A 20,114-nucleotide genomic window follows, 5' to 3' on the forward strand; every position below is an offset into this window, starting at 1 on the left:
CAATAGCAAGACAAGAAACAACTTGATAAAAAGTAAAGGTCTGCCTAAACACCTCACCAAAGAAGTCTTACAGATGGCAAATAAGAATATGAAAAGATGATCCACACATCCATGTCAGCAGGGAAATGCAAATTAAAACAACAATGAGATGCCACAACACACCTAGCAAAATTGCCGAAATCCAAAACGCTGACAACACCAAATGCTGGCAAGGATGTAGAGCGACAGAAATGCGCATTCATTGCTGGTGGGAATGCAAAATGACACAGCCACTTTAAAAGATAGTTTGGCAGTTTCTAACAAAACTAAACATATTTCTATCATATGATCCAGCAATCACACTCGTTGGTATTTACTCAAATGTGCTGAAAACATGTCCATACAAAAACCTGCACATAAATATTCCCAACAGCTTTATTCATAATTGCCAAAACCTGGGAGCAACCAAAAGGTCCTTCAATAGGTGAGTGGATAAATAAACAATGAATAAGTGAATGAATAAAAAAATAAATTTTTAAATTCTACAAAATGGAATAACAGCACTTAAAAGAAATGAGCAACCAAAATATGAGAAGACATAGAGAAACCCTAAATGCATTTTGCTAAGTGAAAGAAGCCAATCTGAAAAGGCTACAGACCATATGATTCCTACTACATGACATTATGGAAAAGGCAGACAGTAAAGGATCAGTGGTTGCCAAGGACTGGGGGCGGGAGGAGGCAGTAGGGATGAGTAGGTGGAACACAGGGGATTTTTTACAGCAGTGAAATGATGCTATATGACACTGTCATGGTAGATCCCTGCCATTACACATTTGTCAAAACTCATAGACGGAACAACAGAGAGGAAGCCCTAATGCAAACTATGGACTTGAGTTAAAATATTATCTTACTGATTATAGCAAATGTACCACACTAATAAAAGATGTTAATAACAGAGAAAACTGTGAGAGGATAAAGGGGATTTATAGGAACTCTCTATACTTTGCACGCAATTTTTCTATAAACCTAAAACTTCCCTGAAAAGTTTATTAATTAAAAAAAAGAAAACAGGGCGCCTGGGTGGCTCAGTTGGTTGAGCGACTGCCTTCGGCTCAGGTCATGATCCTGGAGTCCCAGGATTGAATCCCGCATCAGGCTCCCTGCTCAGCAGGGAGTCTGCTTCTCCCTCTGACCTTCCCCCCTCTCATGTACTCTCTCTCTCAAATAAATAAATAAAATCTTTTAAAAAAAAAAGATGTTTAAAACAAAACAAAACAAAACCAGTGCCACTGTTAAGAAACCATACTTGAGAGAGGCCTGATTTTTTAAAGGGACCAGAGCTACGATAAGTCTAGGCTTAATTTTGTTCCACTAATGAAGTGGTACCTTTCTGAGGATTCTACTGACTATTCCACAAATTATCAAGTTGTTTTTCTTTGGCCGATGGGAACATGAACAACCCATGGCCTTGTGTTAGCTGCAGTGATGGTTCCCTGGCTCCTTTCAGAGGGTTCTTCCCTTGCTGTCGGTGCAGCACTCCCCTCTCTGGACTGCAGGTCCTTGGCCCCCTGGCTCCCCAGTCTAATGGCTCTGCCCAGGGAGACCACCGTGGTCCACTCGCAGGCCCCACTGCTTGGCTATAATTGGGAAGTTCCTCCAAGAAGTGAGCTGGGGCCATTGGAAGGTCACTCGTTTGTTTTCCCTCTTGCAGGGATCATGGGCTTACACTGACAGCTTTACAACATCTGAACACCACTGTCTCATATGTTGGATGAGAGTGATTTTAGTTGTGCATGCAGGAGGTAAATTTGGTTCCTGTTATTCAAATTTGGTCAGAACTCTCTTTGTATTTGAATTTTAGGACAGTGAATATTCAAAAGCGAATAAGCATACACATTCTTAGGAGGTGAAAAAGGGAAGTAATCAGGAATGTCAAGGTTACTACTAAACCTGTCCAGTGGAGTCACCCCACAGCCATCCCAGGCAGGTCCATGGGAAACCAGAACATAGAAGTAAGATCATCCAAGGAAAAGAAGTGACCCTAGGAGTCCAGAGGAACTGGCTGGGTCTGGGAAAAGAGATCAACTGGAGGAACCGGGCTCCAGAAAGTGCTTCTAGGCAGCACGGGCAAACCAGAAGATCACTAGACGCCAAAGCAAAGGGGAGAGGGCAGCAGCACCACCATACACTCCCAGAGAAGCAGCTTCCTGCTCTGCCCAGTTTGCCTGTATGAGCCCCCCCTGGATGGGACTTTGGATAGAACATATGTGCCTTTTTCTAGAATGTGGGCTAATATTACTATGTGTGATAAAGAGTATTTTTAAAATTCATGGAATGGGGAAAAGAGTTTCTGTATCTAGAAAGATGAAAGAGTACTGATTAAGAGCACCAGGTTGGAACTAGTAGGCCTGAGTCTGAAACATGACTCTACGCCACTTGCTGCATGATCCTAAGCAAATTATTTCCTTTACCATGTTTCAGTTTGGTCATCTGTGAAAACTGGGATATAACCATACCTACTTCATGTGGTTGTTTCAAGGTTTCAGATGACGTAATACATATAGAATTCTTAGAAAAGTGCACAGAGCAAGTTCTCAATGAGTACTAGTTAAGCTGATGAGAAGGAGGGAGAAAAGAGGCAAAGGAGGAGGAGCTCGATGACACCTATTTGCACATTGTTCTCCTGATTACAGAACCCCTCTTCTGTGCGGGAAACACTTCCAGGTGCTGCAGCAGCAGTGACCACTTATAGACCCTACAGTTGTAGCCACATGCACAGGACGTTGGCCTGGCCAATCTAAGTACTCCTATACCCTTGGTTGCAAAAGTTTCTAAACTTTACCCCTAGATTTCTGTTACATGAGTCAACCAATTCTCTCTTCTGCATAAGTTAGTTTAAACTGGGTTTCCTTCAGTGATAACTGAAATGGTCCTAATATAGTAGTCACCATTTGAATTTAATGGTCTTTAAAAAGATCCTTTTTTAGGCTACACAGCACAAATTTTCACATTAGATTGAGCATCATAAAGACCATGGGTAACTGGAGGATACCTTTTTTTTTGAGGGTTAGCACTTGTCTCATCGACACTCAAAATATACTTGTCTGGCTGAATTAAAAAAATATGAAAACAGAACTTAGTTTTGTGAAAAATAATATCTTACTTATCTGTTTTGATACTGAATCAAGCTGGACTGACCTTAAAGAAAAAAATCAAAAGGTCAGGTTTAAACCATAGACAGAACATGAATAGAAATAAAAATTAACCACACAGCACTCAAAGCTAGAAAAGTTGATTTAAAAACATAATTCACTTTCTGATTGCCAGATAATAAAAAGAAATAGAAAAACAAAACCAAAAAATAGAGGATTCTGGGAAGATGCCAAAAAGGAAGCATCTTAGACAACTGCACTGGTAGAATCTGGAACTCTGGAGTCTGTTGAAGGCATTCAGCTTACAGGGGAAGGCCTGGAGTATAAACTGTGGTCAATTTTAGCTCCTAGGACAGCAGCGCCTACCTATCCCATCCACAGCTACATGGCAGGCAGCTGTGCACCCATTCCTGAAGCAGCTTACACACAGTGGGTAGGATTAGGGTGGGCAAAAAGGACTTTGTCCCCCAAATTTGGGGGATCTGTGACAGCTGATTGCTACTTCTGCTTTTAGAGGTCCGAGAGGCAGGCAGCCATTGCTATACCTTCCCCCATTTTGCAAGCCTCCCCCTCTAGCTCAAGTGACTCCCAGATGTAAAGGACTCATGCTTTTTTCCCTTCTTCATTTTCCTCTTTTCCCCTTTTTGGAACCAGACATCAAAGAGTGAAACATTCAAAAACAACTCCATCTGTGAGGAAAATGAGAAAGTGCACACGTCCAGAGAAAGGCTCAAAAAGAGCTGAGAAGACATTAAGTTTACATCTCAGGCTGATCCCAAGCACAGAGACAGCTTACAACAATCAAAACCACAAAAACAATAAACTAAAACAATAACATAAAACCAAGCAAATGCTGGGGGAGTGTTCGACAAAAACATCACAAGACATACAAAGAAACAGGAAAGTATGACCCACTCAAAGGAAAGAAATAATTCAACAGCTCTGTCCCTGAAAAAGACTGAATGGCAGATATATTAGACAAACACTTTAAAACAACTACCTTAAGGATGCCCAAAAACTAAAGGAAGAGGTGGAGAAGTTCAAGAAAACAATGTGTGAACAAAATAAAAATGTCAATAAAGGGACAGAAAAAAAACCTAAAAAGAAACCAAAAAGAAATTCTGAAGCTGAAAGGCACAATACCTGAAATGAAAAATTCACTGAAGGGATTCAAAGGCAGATGTGAGCAGGCAGAAGAAAGAAGCAGTGACAGTAAGACAGGAAAATGAAAAGCTGATGAACAGAAAGAAGAAAGATTGAAGAAAAGTGAAGAGAGCCTAGAGACCAATGGAAAACCATAAGAAGGACCAACATACATATCATGGGTGTCCCAGTAGGAGACGATAGAGAAAAGGGGGCAGAGAGAATATGTGAAGAAATAACAGCTGAAAACTTTCCAAATTTTAAGGAAGACATGAATATAAACATTCAAGAAGCTCAACGAACTCCAAGAAAAATGAATTCAAAGACACCCAAACCAAGACATAATGTAATAAAACTTTCAAAAGCCAAAGATGAAGGATGCATCTTAAAAGCAGCAACAGAAGCAAATCATCACATACAAAGTATACTCAATAAGATTTTCTGCATATTTCTCATCACAAACTTTGGAGCCCAGAAGACAGTGGACTAATACATTCAAAGTGCTACAAAAAAAAAAAAAAAAAAATCAAGAATCCTATATCTGGGAAAACTGTCCTTTAAAAGTGAAGGAGAGGGCGCCTGGGTGGCTCAGTTGGTTAAGCAACTGCCTTCGGCTCAGGTCATGATCCTGGAGTCCCGGGATGGAGTCCCAGGATCGAGTCCCACATCGGGCTCCCCGCTCAGTGGGGAGTCTGCTTCTCCCTCTGACCCTCCCCCCTCTCATGTGCTCTCTCTGTCTCAAATAAATAAATAAAATCTTTAAAAAAAAAAAAAGTGAAGGAGAAATCAAGACATTCCCAGATAAACAAAAGCTGAGGGAGTTCATGACCACTAGACCTGTCCTGCAAAAAATGATCAAGGGAAATTTAAGGACTCTAGACAGTAACTGAAATCATATGGAGAAATAAAGATGTCAATTAAAGTAAATACATGAGCAATTACAAAAGCTATTATTGTAACAATAGTTTATAACTATATTTTCCGTTTTCTACAGGATTTAAGAGACCAATTAAAGAAAAAAGCAATTATTAATGTAAAATCTTGTATTACTGTAACTTTGGTTGGTAACTCTAAATGTTGTTTTCTATATAATCAAGGAGACCGATGCAGTTGAAAGAATTACTGGTTTATGTTTTAGGGCACACAATGTGTAAAAATGTAATTCTTGTGACATTAACAACTGAAAGGGGTGGGTACAGAGCAGTAAAGGAGCACTTTCTGTAGGTTACTGAGGTGAAGCTGCCATAAAATAAAATTAAAATGTTATAATTTTAAGATGTTAAATGTAATCCCCATGGCAACCACAAAGAAAACTATATAATATACTCAAAAGAAAACTACAAAGGAATGTAAACATTTCATTACAAAAAAATCAACTGAACACACACACAAAAAGACAGGAATGCAGGAAATGAAGAAATAAAAATCTATAAGCCATAGAGAAAAAAACAGCACAATGACAGAAGTAAATCCTTTCTTATCAGTACCTTACAATGTAAATGGACATGTAAAACACACGATCCAACTCTATGCCGTCTACAAGAGATTCACTTGAGATCCAAAAACACAGACAGGTTGAAAGTGAAAGAACATAAAAAGATATTCCATGCAAATAGTAACCAAAAGAGTATAAGAGTGATTATAGAAGAGACAAAGGAGGACACAAATGTTAATTAAAGGTTCAAAAGAATGAGAAAATATAACAATTAAAAACATGTACACAATGACAGCCCATCAAAATATATGAAGCAGAAATGGAGAGAATTGCAGGGTAAGGTGATTATTTGTATTTTAAGATGTGGGAGGGGCTCCTAGGTGGCTCAGTCAGTTAAGCATCTGACTCTTGGTTTCAGCTCAGGTCATGATCTCAGGTCATGAGATTGAGCCCTGTGCTGGGCTCCATGCTCAGCCACGGAGTCTACTTGAAGATTCGCTCTCTCAAATAAATAAATAAATATTTTTAAAAAATGATGGGATATATCTTAGCACCTTGGCAGGCGCAAGGAAAGAGGTTAATAGAAGAGATTGATGATATCTAAGAAAGTTAGAATAACAGATGAAGCAATCCCTGTGATGGTTTGGATATTATTATTATTTGGATATTATTATCTTACATTTGCATAGTGCTTTCCAATTTGCAGAGCACTTTCATTATCACGAGTCTCCCATAGTCCCAACATAATTCTGTGAGCCAAGTAGAGCACGAATTATCACTTAATTTTACTTGAGGAAACTGAGGCCCAGGCAGGTCTGTAAGAGTCCAAGGCAGTCTAGGAGAAAGAGCCTTGAAGTTAAAATCATGGCTCTCTCTCTTACTGGTTCTGTGCTTTGGACAAGTTACTTGGCTTTCAGGGGCCTCAATTTCCTAACGAGGAAAATGGGGATAACACTTCCCAGGCTCCCCTGATGATCAGATAATTCATGCAAAGATGCTGGTGTGGTGCCTGCAGAAAAGTAGGACGTGCATAAGCTACAGCAACACTTTGTCGAAAAGACTGAATCAGTGCAGTGAACATTCATTAATCACCTATTATGTGCTTGATAACTCCTCGATATAGAGTCAGGCACTGTAACCATAAAGCATCATTACAAGTGACAAGGGGCATCAGCGCACCAAGGGCTTGGGAACAAAGACGAGGCTGTGGCTAATTGTGCCTGCCAAAGGAGAGAGGATGACAATGTAAGGATCGGGGAGAAGTTCGAAACGGAGGTGGCCTCTGGGGTGGGTGTTGAAAGAGGAGTTCCTCGGTGTAGGGGGAAGGGCATTCTAGGAGCAAAAAGAGCACCAGCAAAGGCTCCCGGGCATTCAAGCAAAGAGGGCTCACAAGCTCGATCAAGCAAAGATTGCCTTATAGCTGACTCAGCCACCTCAGACAGCAAGAGAGAGATCACAGCACCTGCACGCTGCTCCACGCCCTCGGTGACTCCCACAGTGAGAGGCAATTCTTGAAGGGCAACCAGAATGGGAAAAGGTCCAGCAAGGCTGCAAGAGACGTGAAGAGCTCCAAGGAATTTCCAGCAGCTACAACCCCAATCTGAGGCACCCTGAGGCACGGTCCCTATGACACACCAATCACGGGGCAGCAGACCCACCCTGCGGGCCCCTGCCTTTCATGCTCACAACCGACACCTGCAACACAGTGTCAGATCATGCCTAGGATGTTTCAGTGGCCAAAGGTCACTGAAGCCCTCAAGGATCCATGCCAGAGGCCATCCAAGCCATGGCCAGCAGCCACAGCACCAGAGCTACCCGCTGGCCTGTGAATACCTGCTCACGGCATCTCAGCCACAATTTTATTACCTGCATAGACACGACACATAAGAAATCCCTCCTCTATCATCTTGAGACCCCCAAAATGACAGAAAAGTGCTACAGGCAGCATGGAAAACCTTACGGCCCATCAGAGCCACAGCCCAATAGAAACAGAGTAAAACTGAAGTGTACTTTGAGGATTTAGTTTCATTGCCATCCCTTTCATCACCTCAAACGCTTTTATAGTTTTACAAGAGAGTTTTACTACTATGTATCGTAAAGATGTTCCACTGATTTGACTGCAGAAGTAAGACATGTCTGGATTCCTTTTATTCTTCTTCCTCAGAAAGAAATAGGAAGAAAATGACTATTACCCACTATGGCTGCTAAACAAAGCTCAACAGATGCTCTGTTATTTGTTCTGTTAAAAATATGCTTACCTATGGATTTACAAATTCTCAATTTTCAAAGAACAAGAACATATTATAATTGGCATGGTAAAATGGTAAAAAAATTAGGTCTTTCTGATTAGGAGCCATAAAATTTAGCAATATCTCAAAATCCCCATCAGGAACACTATCACTGAAACAAGCACAGAAATATTAGAGATTTTCAACTTAAGAATTCTGTAATTTGAGGACTTTAAAAAAAAGTCAACGTATCACTGTACTTATGAAGCACAATCTATGAGTCAGACTTATATTTCAACCTCTGATGCACCTGGGATTAAAGAAAGAACTTGGACATTATTTCTAAACACATCTTGGCATCGAACTTAGTGAAAACATAAAAACGCAATTAAGTATAGTCAGTGAATCCAGGCTGAACCTGCAGGTAAACAGAGGCTTCAGTCTTCCCCTGTGCTACTCAGCAGGTTAAATGAAAGTGGGTGTGAGAGCACCTTTGCACCAAATGGCAAAGGCTTAGGGAGGCTCGCTGCCGCGGGAGCCCGGTAGCCTGCCGGACAGAGGGCATGGGCGGGCTAGGGAGACTGTGCGCTGAACAGGAGCAGAGTAGGTAACAATGTTGTACAGGGAAACATTTCTAACTTTATCAAAAGAAAATGAAATAGAATGTTTTTGGCATCAGAAGTGACTAAGCATGACTTTTAATGTGATAGTCGGATGGTATTTTAAAATGTTTAATCTTGGGGCGCCTGGGTGGCTCAGTCGTTAAGCATCTGCCTTCAGCTCAGGTCGTGATCCCAGGGTCCTGGGTTCGAGCCCTGCATCGGGCTCCCTGCTCCGTGGGAAGCCTGCTTCTCCCTCTCCCTCTCCCCCTGCTTGTGTTCCTTCTCTCGCTGTGTCTCTCTCTGTCAAATAAATAAATAAAAAATCCTAAAAAAAATAATAAATAAATAAAAAATAAATGTTTAGTCTTGAAAGCCACAGAGAAAGCTACAGTTTCATTCGGTTAAACCAAGGTAAGGTAGTAAAGAAGTGAATGATACTAAAACCTGTTCCCCTTTCAGGTCATTAGATTGTACTGAAAATAAAGAAGATTTTTTACCCTCTCTGTTTTATAAATAATCAGTCATTGCCAGTTTGGTTGTTTCTACCTTACCTTCTGAGGCTAATGGCAAGAAAGTTTCTCCAACCAAATTTCCTGGTAATCAGAGAACAATGTTCCTTAATGGTGCAGATTAGCTACCTAGTTCAAAGGAAACTGTAGTTAAGATAAATCAAAATTAAAGTTAACAAATACAGTACAAATTTATCAACACCCGAGAGATGTGGGCAAGTGAAACAGTACGCCTGTTGTAAGAGAAAGGATGACCCCATCACACTGCTGTGGCACCATGTGACAGAACCCCCATCACAGAGACTGGAGCCAAATCTTAAAAGAGCAGCGAGACTTCTACTTGTAACAGTCTCTCATTCAGCTTCCTAAATTGTAACATGTAAAATTAGTCATACCTAAAATGCAATAGTAAGACAAAATAACCAAAAATAATGGGGGGTGGGGCATAGCATCCAGATTGGAGGAAGCAGCAAAATGACACCACAAGAAAGTAATCACATCGATCCAGAAGTTTGGGGAAATCTGTAGGACAAGCAACCTGGTGTCTGCAACCAGTTGGTAACATGAAGAAGGTAGGAGATGGGATGGGGGCATGAGGTATGCAGACCTGCTCTAGAATAAGAGACTCAGGAGACAGAAAAACCAAATGAAATGTGCAGGCCACATTGGTTCCAACAAGCTGCTTGGGAGAAAATGGACCTGATACCATCAAGGACATATGAATACGGACTAAGTACTAGATGATGCCAACGGACTGCCATGAATCTTCTTGGGTCATGCTGGGGCTGCTGTGATGTACGAAAATATCCATATTCCTTAGAGATCCATAATAAAACATCCCAGTGAAAGGCCATGAGGTCTAGGGTTTACTTTAGTAACAAGAAGGAAGAAAAAAGAGAAGGAAAAAGGAAAAAAACAGATATAAATGAAGCAAATCCATCAGTTTGGGTAGTTACTAAATCTGGAAGATGAGTATATGGGGTTACCTATGTTTTTCTTTATATTTTTGCTTATTTTGAAAGTTTTCAAGGTTCTTGTTTTAAACACTGACAGTACCCAGCTCACTGCACGTTCACTAGTCAATAAACTATACAATTTCACACATCAAAGAAGTCAATTATCTTGAAACACCACAGTGTCATCTGTCTGTGAAAATCCAGGATTTTCTGAAGAGTTTAAAACATAAAACATTCCTATCTCATTGTGCGAATGCTCTTGAACTTCTGAGAATATACCTTAGCAAGGAATAAACAATACTGAATTCCCCTTCCCAATAATGTCCTTATATAAAATAGCACCAAAATTAATTAAGTATGATTCATTGAAACTCCTTATTGGCAGAAAAGAAATAAAGTCATCGAGCATTAAAAATCAAAATCAAACACCAGGACACATTAAACAACTTTAAAAATGATTACCTCTATGGGGCAGGGCAAGGGGGAATGCTGTGAGCAGGCACAGGGGTGACACCAAAATCTCTCAATGAGTCCTTTGTAATGTTGTTTTGACTTTTCGAGCCACACAAATGGACTAGCTATTCAAAAATCATATTTAATTTTAAATAAAATAACTGCATATATTCTTGTCATAATTTAAAGAAGTACTTTTCCTCTCCCATGAGGACTCCAACACTAAAACTTGAAAAAAAAATTAAGATTTTTCTGTGCTCTTTAAGATGTCCATAGGTCACTCATGCCACTATTTCCCAGCATCAACTTTGATGGTTTTAAAACACATTAATTTCTTATCTTACTTCTAATAGGTTCTTGTGAACATTTAAGAAACTTAAAATGGATCTGAACATAAAAGCAAAAAAAGAGTCCCTGTAGTGAACTTGAAGAAAAACTCAAATCAAGGAAAGCCCCTTCTATTTTTTGTTTCATGTCAAACCACACATTTAAATCTTTACTTGAAAGCAGAGGAATTTAACAAGGATTTAGCAGTCTTCAGTTTGTTCCCTTCTTCTAACCTCAAACCCAAACTATTATATTTTCGCTTTCTTTTCTCATCCATTACCTGTGCTTCTCGGCCAACTCTTGTCAATCAAGATTATTGAAACCTCAAACCAAAACTCAATCATTTGCCTTTTAAGCCACTTAATATAGATGTTTAAAACCCCCAATTTTTAAAATCCCATCTGAAGCATTTCGGTATCCCTTTTCTTGGTTCTTTACCAAGTTAACAGCCAAACAAGTGACCTACTATTGGAACTTGAAGTAAATTAAGTAAAACCCCTGGTTGATACCAGGTAGGCTACATTGTGTTCCTGTAATAGCTGGTGATTTCTTAACTCTAAGAGCCAACGAGCCTGGTAGAAACCTCTGTCAAGTCGGGTCACTGCTCCTCCAGCAGATCCGGGGAGACTCCCCTTCCTCCCTGGGGAGGAGCGGCACAGGAGTGCACCACAGGGATCTGCTGGGTTTGGAGACTCCACACGGGGTCGGGGGCCAGAGATAGAAACGCTCGGTCACAGGCCGGGTGAGCTCGGAGTGCGGCCGGGGAGACAGGAGTGACTGAATGCTTTTTTCTGGGGGCGCACTGAGGAGTGGGGCCCCGAGTTCTTGGCTCCTCTGGAGCGGAGAGTGGGAGGCTGCCATTTTCACTCTTGTCCTCCAAAGCTGTACGGAAAGCTTGCAGGGTACAAAAGCTCCCAAGACCAAACCCGAGCAAACCTGACTTAGCCCTGACCGGCAAGGGCAGGACAATTCCGCCTGCGGCAAAGACATTTGGGAACCACAGCAACAAGCCCCTCCCCCAGAAGATCAGCAAGAACAGAGAACCAAGACCAAGTTTACTGATCAATGAGAAAGGCAGAACTGCAGCGCTAGGGGAATACTGCACATAGAATCCATGGCTTTTTTACCATGATTCTTTAGTCTTTCAAAGTTAATTTTTTTAACTGTTTCTTTTCTTTTTTTGAATTTTTCTTTTTCCTTTTTTCAACAATCTTATCCATCCCTTTTTTAAAAATCTTTTCTATTTTTTTCATTTTTAGAGTCATATTCTCTCCCTTAATAGTAGCTAACCTTATTTTTGTATATGTGTGTATATATATATATATATATATATATATATATATATATATATATAAGTTGTTCTCTCTTTAAAATTTTGGGATACAGTTTCTTCTAACAGACCAAAATATACCTTAAATCTCTAGTGTATGGCTTTGTTCTACTCTCCTGCCTGATCATATTCTTTCCCTTTTTTTTTTAATTCCTCTTCTTTCTTTTTTCAACCAACGTCTTATCTTATCAATTCCTTTTATAAAATCTTTTTTTTTTAAAGATTTTATTTGTTTCTTTGAGAGAGAGAGAATGAGAGACAGAGAGCACGAGAGGGAAGAGAGTCAGAGGGAGAAGCAGACTCCCTGCTGAGCAGGGAGCCCGATGCGGGACTCGATCCCGGGACTCCAGGATCATGACCTGAGCCGAAGGCAGTCGCTTAACCAACTGAGCCACCCAGGCGCCCCATCCTTTTATAAAATCTTTTATAATTTTCATCTTTACAGTCATAGTCCATCCCTTCATCGTACTTACCTTATTTTGGATATATATAAGTTTATCTTTCTTTAATATTTGGGAGGCACTTTCTTATAACAGATCAAATACGCCCAAAATCTAGCACTGATCTATGCACCAGCCAGATCATATTCTGGTTTTTTCTTTTTTTTTTTCTCTTTTCTTTCTTTCCCTTTCTTTTCACCTGGTTTCAGGTCTCTTCTGATTTATTTAGTGTATTTTTTCTGGGGTCGTTGTTACCCTGTTAGCATTTTGTTCTCTCATTCATCTATTCTGCTCTGGACAAAATGACAAGATGGAAAAAATCACCTCAAAAAAAAGAACAAGAGGCAGTACCGACGGCCAGGGACCTACTCAATACAGACACTAGTAAGATGTCATAACTAGAGTTCAGAATGACGATTTTAAAGATACTAGCTGGGCTTGAAAAAAGCATGGAATATATTAGAGAAACCCTTTCTGGAGAAATAAGAGAATTAAAATCTAACCAAGTCGAATTCAAAAAGGCTATTAATGAGGCCCAATCAAAAATGGAGGTTCTAACTGCTAGGATAAATGAGGCAGAAGAGAGCATTAGTGATATAGAAGTACAATGATGGAAAATAAAGAAGCTGAGAAAAAGAGAGATAAACAACTACGGGATCACGAGGGCAGAATTCGAGAGATAAGAGATACCATAAGACGAAACAACATTAGAATAATTGGGATCCCAGAAGAAGAAAGAGAGAAGGGGCAGATAGTATACTGGAGCAAATTATAGCAGAGAACTTCCCTAATTTGGGGAAGGAAACAGGCATCAAAATCCAGGAGGCACAGATAAGCCCCCTCAAAATCAATAAAAATAGGTCAACATCCCGACATCTAATAGTAAAACTTACAAGTCCCAGAGACAAAGAGAAAATCCTGAAAGCAGCTCGGGACAAGAGATCTGTGACCTACAATGGTAGACACATTAGATTGGAAACAGACCTATCCACAGAGACCTGGCAGGCCAGAAAGGACTGGCATGATATATTCAGAGCACTAAACGAGAAAAATATGCAGCCAAGAATACTATATCAGGCTAGGATGTCATTGAAAATAGAAGGAGAGATAAAAAGCTTCCAGGACAAACAAAAACTAAAGGAATTTGCAAACACGAAACCAGCCCTACAAGAAATATTGAAAGGGATCCTCTAAGCAAAGAGAGAGCCTAAAAGCAACATAGACCAGAAAGGAACACAGACAATATACAGTAACAGTCACCTTACAGGCAATACAATGGCACTAAATTCATACCTTTCAATAGTTACCCTGAATGTAAATGGGCTAAATGCCCCAATCAAAAGACACAGGCTATCAGACTGGATTAAAAAACAAGACCCATCGATATGTTGTCCGCAAGAGACTCATTTTAGACCCAAAGACACCCCCAGATTGAAAGTGAGATGGTGGAAAACCATTTACCATGCTAATGGACACCAAAAGAAAGCTGGGGTGGCAATCCTTATATCAGACAAATTAGATTTTTACACCAAAGACTGTAATAAGAGATGAGGAAGGACACTATACCCTACTTAAAGGGTCTATCCAACAAGATCTAACAACTGTAAATATCTATGCCCCTAACATGGGAGCAGCCAATTATATAAGGCAATTAATAACAAAAGCAAAGAAACACATCAATAACTATACAATAATAGTGGGGGACTTTAACAGCCCCCTCACTGAAATGGACAGATCATCTAAGCAAAAGATCAACAAGGAAATAAAGACTTTAAATGACACACTGGACCAAATGGACTTCACAGATATATTCCGAACATTCCATTCCAAAGCAAGAGAATACACATTCTTCTCTAGTGCCCATGGAACATTCTCCAGAATAGATCACATCCTAGGTCACAAATCAGGTCTCAACCGGTACCAAAAGATTGGGATCATTCCCTGCATATTTTCAGACCACAGTGCTTTGAAACAAGAACTCAATCACAAGAGGAAAGTCGGAAAGAACTCAAATACATGAAGGCTAAAGAGCATCCTACTAAAGAATGAATGGGTCAACCAGGAAATTAAAGAAGAATTAAAAAAAATCATGTAAACAATTGAAAATGAAAACACAACTGTTCAAAATCTTTGGGATGCAGCAAAGGCAGTCCCTAAGAGGAAAGTATATAGCAATACAAGCCTTTCTCAAGAAACAAGAAAGGTCTCAAATACACAACCTAACCCTACACCTAAAGAGCTGGAGAAAGAACAGCAAATAAAGCCTAAACACACCAGGAGAAGAGAAGTAATAAAGATCAGAGCAGAAATCAATGAAATAGAAACCAAAAGAACAGTAGAACAGATCAACGAGACTAGGAGCTGGTTCTTTGAAAGAATTAACAAGATTGATAAACCCCTGGCCAGACTTCTCAAAAAGAAAAGAGAAATGACCCAAATAAATAAAATCATGAAAGAGGAAAGATCACAACCAACACCAAAGAAATACAATTATAAGAACATATTATGAGCAACTACATGCCAGCAAATTAAGATAATCTGGAAGAAATGGATGCATTCCTAGAGATGTATCAACTACCAAAACTGAACCATGAGGAAATAGAAAACCTGAACAGACCTATAACCACTAAGGAAATTGAAGCAGTCATCAAAATTCTCCCAAAAAACAAAAGCCCAGGGCCAGATGGCTTCCCAGGGGAATTCTACCAAACATTTAAAGAAGAATTAATACCTATTCTTCTGAAACTGTTCCAAAAAATAGAAATGGAAGGAAAACTTTCAAACTCGTTTTATGAGGCCACCATTACCTTGATCCCAAAACCAGACAAAAAGGAGAATTACAGACCAATATCCTTGATGAACACGGATGCAAAAATTCTCACCAAAACACTAGCCAATAGGATCCAACAGTACATTAAAAGGATTATTCACCACGACCAAGTGGGATTTATCCCTGGGCTGCGAGGTTGGTTCAACATCTGCAAATCAATCAATGTGATACAATACATTAATAAAAGAAAGAACAAGAACCATACAATCCTCTCAATAGATGCAGAAAAAACATGTGACAAAGTACAGCATCCTTTCTTGATCAAAACTCTTCAGAGTATATATAGGGATAGAGGGTACATACCTCAATATCATAAAAGCCATCTAAGAAAAACCCACAGTGAATATCATTCTCAATGGGGAAAAACTGAGAGCTTTCCCCCTAAGGTCAGGAACACGGCAGGGATGTCCACTGTCACCACTGCTATTCAACATAGTATTAGAAGTCCTAGCCTCAGCAATCAGACAACAAAAAGAAATAAAAGGCATCTGAATCAGCAAAGAAGAAGTCAAAGTCTCACTCTTTGCAGGTGATATGATACTTTGTGTGGAAAACCCAAAAGACCCCACCCCAAAACTGCTAGAACTCATAGAGGAATTCAGTAAAGTGGCAGGATATAAAATCAATGCACAGAAATCAGTGGCATGCCTATACACCAACAACAAGAAAGAAGACAGAGAAATTAAGGAGTCGATCCCATTTACAATTAATTGCACCCAAAACCATAAGATACCTAGGAATAAATCTAACCAAAGAGGCAAAGAATCTGTACTCAGAAAACTACAAAATAGTCATGAAAGAAATTGAGGAAGACACAAAGAAATGGAAAAACGTTCCATGCTCATGGATTGGGAGAACCAACATTATGAAGATGTCAATGCTACCTAGAGCAATCTACACATTCAATGCAATCCCTATCAAAATACCATCCGCTTTTTTCAAAGAAATGGAACAAATAATCCTAAAATTTGTATGGAACCAGAAAAAGACCCCGAATAGCCAGAGGAATGTTGCAAAAAAAGCAAAGCTGGCGGCATCACAATTCCGGACTTCAAGCTCTATCACAAAGCTGTCATCATCAAGACAGTATGGTATTGGCACAAAAACAGACACATGGATCAATGGATCAGAATAGAGAGCCCAGAAATGGACCCTCAACTCTATGGTCAACTAATCTTCGACAAAGCAGGAAAGAATGTCCAATGGCAAAAAGACAGTCTCTTCAACAAATGGTGTTGGGAAAATTGGACAGCCACTTGCAGAAGAATGAAACTGGACCATTTCCTTACACCACACACAAAAATAGACTCCAAATGGTTGAAAGACCTAAATGTGAGACAGGAGTCCATCAAAATCCTAAAGGAGAACACAGGCAGCAACCTCTTCGACCTCAGCCGGAGCAACTTCTTCCTAGAAACATCGCCAAAGGCAAGGGAAGGAAGGGCAAAAATGAACTATTGGGATTTCATTGAGATAAAAAGCTTTTGCACAGCAAAATAAAGTCAACAAAACCAAAAGACAACCAACAGAATGGGAGAAGATATTTGCAAATGACATATCAGATAAAGGGCTAGTATCCAAAATCTATAAAGAACTTATAAAACTCAACACCCAAAGAACAAATGATCCAATCAAGAAATGGGTAGAAGACATGAACAGACATTTTTCCCAAGAAGACATCCAAATGGCCGACAGACACAAGAAAAAGTGCTCAACATCACTCGGCATCAGGGAAATCCAAATCAAAACCTCAATGAGATACCACCTCACACCAGTCAGAATGAAGGGGGGGGAATCGGATGGGGAGACAAACCATAAGAGACTATGGACTCTGAGAAACAAAGTGAGGGTTCTAGGGGGAAGGGGGGTGGGGGGATGGGTTAGCCTGGTGATGGGTATTAAGGAGGGTATGTACTGCGTGGAGCACTGGGTGTTATACGCAAACAATGAATCATGGAACACTACATCAAAAACTAATGATGTACTGTATGGTGATTAACATAAGAAAAAAAAAGAAACCTCTGTCAACAAATGAGCATTCTGAAGGCCTCCTGAGGGTCACACTGCTTTCAATAAATCTGAGAGATGAAAAGGGCCATTCACAAAAATATGATATTCTTCTTTACAAAAAAATGTATCACCAGATTGCTTTTAATAAGGATTTCCAATTATTGGTTTAGACAGTCTTGAACAATGGCTATCAAATAATATGCATTTACTGAGAGTCCAGAGTGTATATGCCACATTTTACTTCAAATAGAAGAAACAAGACACACTTTGTTCTCAAGAGCTTCACGGTATGGTTGACATGACACGTTTAGCCTAAGACACCAAAAGAACACATTGTTAGAAGGTCAAGTGTGCCGCATGTGGGCTGTAAGCATGGTGGTGGCAGGAGCTACAGCGACCGTGGCAGACCTGGAGGTTTCATGAACTCTTGGCAAAATTTCACAGGGAAGATAGCAAAGAAAGGCGAGGGGAACGCTAGCAGCCGCCAGACACACACTCTGCCCAAGACAGAGAGGGATCTGAAATGGGGCAGAGAGTCTGGTTGAGGAAAACTATAAAGGAAGAGGTGTGATAAGAAAGACCAGAAGGGTGGGCCAGACCCCACAAATAACTGTGGGGGGGGGGGGTGTACTCATTGGTAAAGAAAAGTGGGCTGTGACCAGATCCTAGAAGCCACAAAGGACGGCTCCAATTCTATTTTGAAGGCAGTGGCTATCCCATGACCCTGAAGAGGAAAGAGACCAAAAGTGAGCTGTCCTGCCAGCCAGACATAGGCTTCCTCCCTCCGGGACACAGCGATGCCCTGGGAAGCACAGGCAAGGTGGACATCCCTGTCCCCATGTTCTTTCTCCAACATTAAAAGCTTCTCTGACGAGCATTTGACAACTAATTTGATACGTTCATTATACTTTAGATGAGTGCTTTCTTAGAGAAGTCTTCAGAGACAGTGACCTCTCCCTCAAAAGATTCTAGAGAACACTTCAAAAGCATCTGTTAGAGTAGATCAACCTCTACAACAGTGTCCAGAGAAGGCCGATTCCATATAAAAACATTATTTCAGTACTAATGATACCAACATTAACTCATTTATTTCTGACCTATGAAGTAGGGACTATTACAACTCCCATTTTATAGACGGCTTTGCTGAGAGGTTAGAGAGGACAAGTAACTTTCCAAAGGTCTTGTGTAGCTCATTAGTGGTGGAGCCGGAACTCATCCAGGCCGCCCAGACCTCAGGGATCGTGCTCCAGACCGTGCGGCCATGCCACCTCAGGTGTTCCTACTCTCTCCAATGGCCTGTGTGGACAGTGAGACCCTGTCCCTGTGGCTGACAGGGGGAGAACTCCCAACCTACCTGGGGGCTCAGCGATCTCTAAGTACTGACTCCAGAGTCAGTCAGCAACACTGACTCTGCAATATTGTACTTTTGGTAGAAATGGAGAAGAGAAAGTCACTATCTTTTATTCAATGTCTTTTACTTAAGTTTACTATCAGACTTCTCAGGGATCTCTCTCATACTCCTAATTAATGCATATACTTTACAACTGAGTATAGCTTTCCAAGTCTTCAAATATTCATATGTCATTTCCATAGAACCACCATTTGGGCATCCTACACTTACAGAATAAAACTAAATGACAAAAATATCACTTAAATATAAGGCTAAGGCATTCATTAAAATAATCAGGGGTGGGCGACATGAAATAGAGGAATACCATGTAAAAATCACAGTAACAAAAATCAGAAAGAAAGAAATACCTCTATTTTACATTACTTTCCAATGTCAAAAAATTTTTAAAACCTTTTTTTATATGGAAGGCATTGATAAAAAAATTCTAGTGTTCCTTTACGCTAGATCTTGGTTGGCCAAGCAACCAAGCCAAATCTTTCTTTGAAAAAATTTGAAAAGGTAAATTGTATTGTTTGATGTAAAGACAGGGAGCAAAGTCCGAAGTTCTGCAGCCATAAAACGTATTTGTGAAATAATTATATTAAGCTATAATATATTCTAAGCATTCACTGTTTATCATAATCAAATGATTACACATTTTGAGTAACAGTTTATGTGCTTCCATAGAAAAGGTGGTTCATGCTGAATTTGGGATATATGTATAAAAAACAGTAGCTGACAAAGTATTATGAGACAATATGCTTTGTGAGTAAGAGTAGTCTAAGGAACAGAGATGTCACAGAGAAGCCACAGAGAGGAAAATGAATGAATATTAAGTGGGTAAGCTCCTTAACACACTAACTGATCTCAGGGTACCTCCCCCTACCGGTGAAGAAAAGAACACCAAAAGTTACTGTTTTCTGCTTTTGTGACAAATATAAAAAAAATCATTAAAATAAACAAAAAGTCTAATTTTAATGAGGTATTTAACTACCCTTCACTTGATGCCCAAATAATGCATAGTAACAAAAAGACTTTAAAGTTAAATACCAACCAAATAAGCATATTATCATGATATATGCCAACATGCTTTTATGAAGAAAAAGGCACAAAGCTTTTATTTTCTTCCATTACCTAAATCTATCTTAACACTTTGGGTTAAAGCTGAGGAGCTCAAAAAGGAAGTATAAGAGAAAAATGTTAAAAATCTGTTGAAGGGTAGGATCGGAGTTGTTTTTTTTTTTTTTTTAATTCCTTTTGCGTATGTAAAGTTGCTTGGGACATCAACATTTCTAAATGTGTTCACTTTGAACAGGCCTCTGTATTT

The 20,114-nt window shown here is 39.8% G+C and overlaps 1 protein-coding gene across 1 annotated transcript in view; it reads right to left on the reverse strand.

The window, feature by feature from the left end:
* The window catches only part of MIPEP (mitochondrial intermediate peptidase), a 175,871-nt gene that overhangs the window by 125,279 nt on the left and 30,478 nt on the right, over positions 1-20,114 (reverse strand). The window lies entirely within an intron of this gene.

Source organism: Eumetopias jubatus, unplaced genomic scaffold (assembly GCF_037043125.1).
Source record: "Eumetopias jubatus isolate StellerSeaLion01/CBP00866 unplaced genomic scaffold, mEumJub1_p1.0 scaffold_3, whole genome shotgun sequence".
In the NCBI taxonomy this organism is placed as follows: domain Eukaryota; kingdom Metazoa; phylum Chordata; class Mammalia; order Carnivora; family Otariidae; genus Eumetopias; species Eumetopias jubatus.